The sequence below is a fragment of the Cynoglossus semilaevis genome, chromosome 14, assembly GCF_000523025.1.
Source record: "Cynoglossus semilaevis isolate Cse_v1.0 chromosome 14, Cse_v1.0, whole genome shotgun sequence".
Classification (NCBI taxonomy): Eukaryota; Metazoa; Chordata; class Actinopteri; order Pleuronectiformes; family Cynoglossidae; genus Cynoglossus; species Cynoglossus semilaevis.
Window position 1 is genome coordinate 1836351 of NC_024320.1, and position 9541 is coordinate 1845891.

At 40.6% G+C, this 9541-nt stretch overlaps 1 protein-coding gene across 1 annotated transcript in view; it reads left to right on the forward strand.

Moving 5' to 3' along the window:
• The window catches only part of LOC103389085 (ephrin-A5-like), a 1154841-nt gene that overhangs the window by 1103078 nt on the left and 42222 nt on the right, over window positions 1-9541 (forward strand). The gene's annotated exons all lie outside the window — the stretch shown is intronic.

Here is a 9541-nt window from a genome sequence, read left to right on the forward strand (position 1 = left end):
CAAGTCAGTGAAGGACTTCCTCAGTCATAGAAGAAATGTGCAAAAAAAAGTCAGTATCAAGTTCTATGAATTCAAATCCTGTATAAAAAGTCGGGTCCGAGTCATTTTCAAATGTTTGAAATTTCAGTCCCTGTCACTGAAAAAAAGTTTGGTCAATAGTGAAATTATCAGAGTTAACAAATTAAATAGAGAGTCTCAAGTGCTGCAAGTCAGAAGAGGAAGTCCAAGTGGAGTTCCAACAGTTTTAAGGTAAAGACAACGAACAACATTTTTGATGTTTCTGGCCTAGGAACTAAAAGAAAGTGAAGTTCCAAAGTGGGGATGTCAGGGTTTTAGATTTGAGTCCAAGTTCTGGACTTGAGTCCTGCACCTCTGTCCAGAGTTCTGCCTTATGTCTGTTCACATGGTTCCTTTGAGACATTGTCTTGAGTTTTCGCCGTCAAACTGAGACGAAAGGTTTATGAGAACGTCTGGAGTGTCCTTTGTTCCCTGACATACCGTAGGTTGAAACATTTTTGGGATTTTTAAAGTCCAGAAGTTACTAAACTGAACTAAAGCTTCATGGGAAAATGTTTCATCTTTGCTGGAAGGAAAAAAACTGTCAATGGATTAAGTTGCGTCTCAAACCAAACCCTAGTTCATTCAAAATGTAGTTGACCCTCCCCAGCCCCCCCAACTATCCTGGGACTGTCGCGGCTCAGCTTCGGACCCTGCTCCCTGCAATGAACTTGGCTTTGCTGCCTCTTCACCCCATTTATGTCAGCAGACCCTGCCATTCTTCTCCTTCCTTTTAAGTGTGTTCACTTTGGCCAGCGATGAAAGGCGTCGGGGGTGGGGGGGGGACGTGGGGTCTTAAATCACTTAATGAGGGAAGACAGGCTACGCTTTTGTCCAGCTTGTTCTGGAGCTGTGTCCGGGGCTGAAGGATTCTAATGCTCTTTGACACCTTGCTCTGTGTGTATGTGTGCGTACGTACATGCGTGCGTGAGTACGTGTGTGTCAGTGAGGTTGAGGGCCTTGTGCATGCGCTTAGTGACGAGGATAGAGTTGCACTCCGTGGTCATTTGGCTTCTGTATCTTATGCTAGTAGCGTATGTCTGTCTGTCTGTGAACGGCTGTGTGTGTATACTGCATGTGCGTCATGTTGTAGCGTCAGTTGGTTATACAGGAGCTGTTAAAGCTCTGTTTATGTTCTCGTTGTGCTCGGTGCGGCTGAAAACAAAGACCCCAACTTCACTGTTTCTGTTTACCTCTGCTGTGGACAAGCACAAAGTGAAGGGAGTTAGCCCCGGAGCTAATGTTAGCTTCGGCCCCAGAGCTAATGTTAGCTTCAGCCCCAGAGCTAATGTTAGCTTCGGCCCTGTACATTCCTAAGGTTGGGGCGCCAAAGCAGGAAAGAGCTAACGTGTGACCAGCTGTGTTATAGGCAAGATCTGGACAAAAGCATTTATTTAATTAAGTGAAAATTAAGTGAAAAAAAAAAGAAATCTTTCTGTGTAAATATCCCATGTTACAATGTGAACACCTGCGTCTTATAGAGATGTGTGGCCCATATATGTACAATATATTTTTTTTTTCTTTTTCAAATTTAGTGGGTGCAGCTTATATTCAGGTGGAAATTTTCCGGTACTTGTTGAGGTTGACACATCACCACATACAGGCATGCCATATGTACTACAGGCACTGTAGTACATATTCAGTGGCTGTGTTTAGATGCGTTTTGTTTGTGCTTGTGAAAACGCCGGGTATCCTGAGGCTACTGTGGTTGCAAACAGGGCCTTGGATACAAGGTTTGCCCTCGACCATGGTCGAACTTTGTAAAAGTTCTTGCTCGGTTGTGCATTGTCTCTCTGTCTATCGTTCTTCTTCTTCATTTCTCTTTAATGCAGACTCACATTATTCTCAGACCTTCTCTCCCACACTGAGTAGCTGGCAGGAAGCTTTTCAGCTCCTTCTCTCCTCTTAGTTTGTGAAACTCCTCTTCATTAGAACCCAGAGTCTGTTTGGGCACTGTGTTCTTTGCAGCAGAGCTACAACCGTAGAACACTGGTATCTCTGGTTCCCCCGCTTGTGATTGCACGTTAAAGTTTCTTTCTCTCTGGTTCTCGTTCCTAAAAAGCCGAGATTTATATGTCCGTCTCAATATAGCTGCTGTAAGACCTCACTGTTTCCTCCTGCTGGCTCTCAACTCCACTTCCTTTCACAGTCTTCCAAAAATGAGGGAGAATGCCATCAAGTTCCCATGGTAAATCACATTCACATTTACATCCTAGGCCTCATCCAGCAGGCAAGGAATACCACGGCTAGAGGCCCGGCTGTGTGTTTTTTTTTTTTTTGTTTTTTTTTCCTTCTTAGAACCGCGGCAGCTGCATCCAAAACAACACGAGAACAAAACCTTTTCCTCAGGAGTTGCTTTTGGTAAAAAGAGAGGATTAAAGAAATTCCCAGAAGTCGATTTGAAACAGATTCAAAGGAGTTAAGGTTTTGCTCCTCCTCTTCTTCTTCTTCTTCTTCTTGGGCCTCTTAAATCCTGCATCTCTGCCAAACGGCTTGGTGCCCCCACTGCCACATCTGTGCCCACTCTGAGGGTTACTTTTTAAATCATGTTTAATCAAAGGATCGCCAACTCAAATAAAATCAAGATTCAGATTTTTATCAGGATTTTTTTTTTCTCTTCAGTTTATTCAAGCTGAGCTTCTCCGGGCTTTCAAATTCTCCATTTAAAACATGTTGTATTTATCGCCAGTTTTTAGATGACTGGAGGTAATAGGCCAAAAAATACTTTAAAAACAGAATAACAAAAAGTAATAGATATTTGTCTGGTTTACTTGTCAGTTTAGTTGATAAATGAATTGATTCCTCGTTGAATGTGTTAGTTTAACATATAAACATAATTAGCAGAAATAAAAGGAAATTTAAGATTGAATTTGAGTTTCTTTCCAGCTCTTCTTTTTTATGCTCTTTTATTTACAAAAAAAAAAAAAAAAAAAGGAGTAAAATTGTCCGACCTAGTCTGACCCTGGCCGTCTCCAAAAAGACCTTTTCCTTCGCCATCCAAGTCAGAGCTGTGGACATGAAAGCCCCGTCATCTGCAAACCGGGAAAATGCTGCTGACACCTGATCACAAAAAGAACTGGGGCGAATGAAAAATGGAAAAAAAAATATCAGACAGAGCGGTGCAAAGATCTCACCAGGCTATCCGTACGCAGCGTCGTCTCGGTGTGGCACTGGTAGGCCGCAAAAGACAGGGCCGAGGTTCAGTGGACGTGGTGAAAGTGATGGCTGTAAAGACATGTCGTGGCTCTTCAGCAAAATTATGATTATTCAACTAGCCATATGTCAAATGTTGTTTTCCAGACCCCCCCCCCCTCATCATTGTTTTAAAAACAGACTCTGGTCAAAGGTCTCTGTCTATTCACCTCAGTATCTGGTCAGTATGTTCCTCACTATCTCTCCTCCAACTTCTGGTATGAGTTTACCAGCTACTAGTGTCTCATGTCGGTCCAAAACATGAGACTGTTTTTAACTTCTGCTCTAGATCTAGCTGCAGATGGAGTTGACCTGGTCATATGACTGTTGCGTGAATTCACTATTCCCCAACACAGTCTAGATTCTCCTCAATCGTAGAGATGATGAGTTGTGAGGTTGAGATTCAAAGACCTGACCTCCCGACTGTTGGATATTTGGAAAATGGTCACGTTCTCTGTGTATCATAAAGGTTTGATGTTTGAAAGACAAAACTATCACTAAAGTAAATGTTCCTGACCGTGACGTAGAGATTTGAGACGTTCCGTCCTTGGCGCGGTCCAACTTTAAATTGGACCTGTAGGCTCTTATCAATGTCAAAGCAGTTGCAGCAGTTTTGAGTAAACATCTGGTCCACTCTTGTGGCTGTATTTTGTATTTTGCTGTATTTTCCCTCATTTAACTTTTTTTTTTTTTTGTCCTTATTTTGGATATCAGTGATTTATTTGTGAAGTTGGAGCTACACCGTGTGCACAGTGGGGGTTGGATTTTGGGTGAGGAAGATATTCCTGACTTAAAGCATCAGCATATTGTTTTAGTGGTTGGGTTTGGCACCAGACTGGAGGTAATTGAGCAGCTTGTTTTCATTTCACAGCCAGAACCGGCTCCTCCTGTGGAAATGTTACTTTTAATATAAAACTAAGGGGTGATGTTGGGGGTCAAGGGTCAGAGAGGACACTGGCGCTGGTGCCTAAAATACATGTTTGCACGTAATGAATGTGTGTGTTGGTTACAGTCACCAGCGTCTGACAAACGGCAGCCTACAGTGAACACGTGTTTTGTTTTCTGCCACGTTTGACTTCATGCTGTGTTTTCTGGTGGTTTTGTGTTGTTAATTTGTCACGGGGACATCCCGTGGAGCCGCCTATAAAAAAAAAAAAAAATCCACTGAACTCGCATTTTTGGCTTCACTACAACCTGGGGTTTGAGTTTGACAGTTGTTTATATTCGCCTATATTTTCATGTATATGTAAATATAAATAGTAAAAAAAAAAACTTTTCCGGGATGTGTTCCTTTAATGACCTCACATCCTGATGGCGTCCTTATTGACCTTTCAGCCTTTCATTGGGAGCTTTGAAGTTTATTCAGTCTCACACCAATGTAATCAATGTCCCAAATAACCATAGGTTCAGTCCAGAGCAGAGGAGGGAAAACCAGTGGGTAATTGGGCCCAGCTGCCTAGGAACCAAAGTGTGGCTCAACTGGAGCTTCCACGGAGAACATGTCAGAGCGATTGTACCAATTGATTTCATCTGGTACCACTTGACTCTAGAGAGCAAGAAAGTGTTAAGTAAGATGTTTCAGAGTATTTGGAGTCAACTTGTACTGTTTGACGCCAGGCCACAAAACTGGTGAAGCAGGAATTCCAGAAGGTTTGGTATCACCTGGTATTATTTAATATTAGGTGCTACCACTTATAGCATAGTTAACTAAAACAATTTGGTACTATTGGGGGGGTTAATGTTATCACCGCAATTCATTTGAATATGTTTATCTAAAAAAAAAAAATATTTGATCGTTGACCAATTAATAATTTACCCTGAACTGTAACAATTAATGAAACTCTTACCTTCAAGTAAGTTGCACAGCTTTCTGGTTTTAAAATTCCAAAAAATAATTATTCGTGTCTAGAGGATTCGAAGCTGGTCTTTGTTATTGATAAACTTTTTTATGTACAGCCTCGGGTCCACATCACGTCTGTCAGAGAAACAAGTCCACAGAGACCGTCTCTCTGGACCACTCAGATTGAGGCTCCTTCTCTATAATCCAGCAACACTGCTCACCATAAATCACCTCTTCCGACCTGGAGACCTCACTGTTGCCTCCTACTGCTTTTACATGAACACACTCTGGTACTGGTGCTCGTCAAAGGTCAGAGTTGACAGAAATATGGCGGCATGATGGCAAGGAGACAAAGTCGGAGTCAGAAAAAAAAACAACATCGGGCCTTGATCTGTGTCGTCTCTGACCCCTCTGTGTCAACATGGGTCACTCGGTCTTGACCCCCTGACTCCCCTGTTCTACAGGGGGTCCAACAAAAGCTTCCGACAGGGCTGGTAAACGGCGACTGATGACAACAGATCCTCCCTCCTTCATCCCCTCCTTGTCCTCCTTCTTTCTCCATCCATCCTACTGCCATTGTCTGAGTGTCAGCTTCCAAACAAAACGCCTGTTCAGACGGCTTCAGAACAAAACCCACCATCCTCCATTCACACTGGGTCTGTCAAAGGCTCAACAAACCCTGTCCTGGACTCAGAAAAAAAAAAGAACCTGCTCTGTCTTGTTCTTTTTTGTTTTTTGTTTTTTTTTTCCCTCAGTGTCGTTTTCCAGGGCAGAGAACTTCTCACCCCTGATCAAAGAGGGTATCATAGCAAACATGGCACGCATCCCACCCCTAGTACTCCGACTTTGTAAGTTTGAGCGTGGAGTGCACCGTAAGACGGCCCATTGTGGTCACTGAGCCAGTGACTAATTAGTGTGCAGACCATTGTGTGGTGAGAACGGGAGAAAACAGCAGAGAAGTGAGAGATGCGGATGTGCATCACATGTTAGCACTATCACCCTCCCACACTGTCTGTCTTGCTGTATCATTTCCATCTCACCCTTAGGTGCAGGCATCTTGAATGACTCTTGATTTACAGGGAGACTGAACCCTGAGGCTCCGGGATCAGGTGGATCACATCAAGGCTGCTGCTGCTGGGAAGTTTTATTCTGCCTTGAACTTTTAGTACCAGGAAACTGCTTTCTTTAGTATGAAACGTGAAATGTCAGCAGTTCTATGGTGACATTTCCAAAAGCGCTGGAAATTTCTGATCGGTTAAACCAGAGATTTGTGTGGAGTGTAAGGTTTTTAAAATATTTGGTTTGTGCTTTTTGATTTTTTTTTTTTTTTTTTTTTTTTGCAAAGCCAATAGTGCTGAACCCGAAAAATGGTTAAAACAGGATGAGGAATACATCTGATCATTTTATTGATGCATGACAAGATTTGTCATCTTGATAAGAGACCTTATTTTATATTCTTCAAATTTTGGTTCTTGGTAAATAGACATGCTCAACACGTACTATATGTGTGGGACCAACACACAAGTAATAAGACACACACACACGGGGCTTCTGTAAAAGTCTGGGTCGTATGACTGAATGGTTTAGGTTCAAGTCCAAAATTAACCTTGCCGCTCTTTGAAGTGCACGATGGGTAGGTTTGAAAGAGGAGGAGCAGGAGGGGGTGGGGGCCTTAAACTTAAAAAAATAAAATAAAATAATTCCTTTTAATATTATCACCCTTTTAAAAATGTGAATTTTCATAAGAACGATCTTGGTTCAAACAGTGACCGTTTATTTTCTAATTAGGTTTGAGGTTCGTTCAGTGAAAGCTTTCCAGTCTAAATTTATCAAATGTTTTCTTGGAAATTTTCAGGATTCTTCCAAACGACTTTTTTTTTAAACCACAGAGAACAAATTGAAATGCCAACTGCAGCGTGTTCACATTTTACGTGGGGTCTTTTCAGACCCAAGTTTCTGTAAAGTTTATTTTCCTTAAAAGTCACTGTAAATCAGCTAATAATTATTAGCTGTAGATGCAAAGATCTAATATATTAAAACCTAAACCCCAGCTATCTACAGCTGGGGTTTAGGTTTTAATATATTTCCATTAACATGTCTTAAGTTGTTAGTATTTAATTTTTCATCTTTTTTCTAGCATTTGCTTAATTAATTACTAACTAATAAAAAAATTAGGACGTATCCATAAATAAAAGAACAACAACATTTTAGTTTTATTTTGATAAATCCATTTGTTTTTCTTGCTTAAAAACATGGGTTAAGCTTACCTTTATCTCTTCCTGCATTAGCTTTAAGCATATTTTTCAATTATTGTTAAGCCTGGATTTGGCCAGTCTGTAGACACCTTATAAATGTGGGCCGAACTTCTGGGCCGTGGATTAAGTTAAATATAAAACTTGTAAAAGTGTGAAGAAAAAAAAAACATTTCTAAAGAAATTGTAGACATTTCTTGTTTACTACTTAAGTTTCAGTGACATTTAAGCATTCTCTATGTTTTTATTTTTTTATTTTAACTGAAACCTACGTCCCCTGGGTTTCACAATTTGAATGTAAAGTTTCAGTGACATTTAAACATTCTCTGTGTTTTTATTTTTTTTATTTTAACTGAAACCTACGTCAGTTTAATTCCGCAAAAACTTTGAGTTCATTAGCTTGAGGTGTTTGTTAACTGTTGGTTTAGAGACAGAAAAAGTAAGATAAGGACAGAAAAGTGTGTCTTTGAAGGGACAGAATTCCAGCCTCAGTGTGTGGTGACATGTTCCAGACAGTTGATATTGACAACACACTCCACCTCAATAGTGAGACTCTCCATCACTGACCACCACCCACTTATACTTGTGACTCAACACTCTTCCAAAAGTTGGGGACATGGAGATATTGCGGGTCATCAATGCAAATCAATTTTAATATTTTTTTTATGGTGTTAAACTAATGTTCAGTTTTAAGACATATAAGTCTTATCACTAAGATTGTTATATTTTTTTCAAGTAGCTGACCTTTAACCTTAAGTAACGTATTCTACGGCTATTTATGTCACTACCAAGAGGTTGTTTTTTTGGCTAACATTTAGCTTTGGCTTACCTTTAATCTGTGGGGTAACGTTTTATTGACATGTATTTTTAGCTATTGGACAACCATAAGATTTCTTCTGACCAAGTTAATTTGCTTGGCTAACATAATGACAAGCTCTATTTTGACAGGTTCTCGAAAACAGTTATTGCAGTTTAGCAGTTATTTTATTTGGCTGAACTATTTTTATGGTCAATAAAACTGGGCTGAATTTTGAGTCAAGGATCTGTTTTTTCTGGGGGGGGGGGTAAAATTTGAAATAAAGAACACATTTTTTAGTCTGTTACAGAGAACATGACAAAACATTTCTGCATAAAGTTCTTGAATATTCCATCAGTTCTAAGTTGTAGCACATGTTGTTGCTGCTGTAAAAGTCCCGAAGCCTAAATCTGCATGTTCTGGTTGAGAGATCCATCAGATGAGCTCAGTTCTTCTGGCTCGGCTCAGATTTGTCTTCCGTGAGCTTCCAGCAGCTCCAGCTCCTTTGATGTGAATCCCTGAGGTTGGAATTTTTGAGGTTTCGTGTTCCCCGGGCTGGATGGATGGATGGATGGACGGAGGGCAGGATGGCGGCGGGGACGTTTGATTTAAGGCCGTTATTTTCACCCAACACTTTTGCAGCGGCGGTGGAGGAGAAGGTTCTAATTTACGTCCTGTTTTGGAGGGTGTGCGGTCGCAGCCGTCATCTGGTTCAGAGCACGAAGGGGGAAGTCGTTTTCGAACTCCTGCACACGTGCGACTCGTTAGATAACATGGCTATTATGCACACTTAATTCATTTCTGTCTCTTTAGTGAATGCCTGCAGAGACACACACGCATAAATATCCATATGGACAGGAGGACAAGAAAAGACTGGACACGAGGGGAGGAGCCAGTGAAATATTTCAGACCGTTTTTTTGAAGAACACATTTATCAAATGGCTGATCCTTCCTTTTTGCTACCTTTAAAAATAAGTCCATCCTCTTCGCTAACGTTTAGATCAGGCACGGGCAAACTAAGGCCCGCGGGCCGGATGCGGCCCATTCAGCTTTTTAATCCGGCCTGTCAAACTTTTTCCAAATTCTATAATGTATTTAAATGATCATTATACTTCTGCCTTTTCCCCAACAGATGGCATAGAAAATGATACAAGCATTTTAGCCTTTATGCATGACTTTTACATGTCTTAATTTTCTTAGTTCACACAAACACTCCTGAACCAGCCCCCCCTGTCAAATGTTAGGACCAATTATGGGCCACGAGTCATAAAGTTTCCCCACGCTTGGTTTAGATAAACTTTTTTACTGTTTTAGCATATATATATATATATAGACGTATATATATATATTTATATATCTATAAATATATAAATATATATATATTTATATATATTTATTTATATA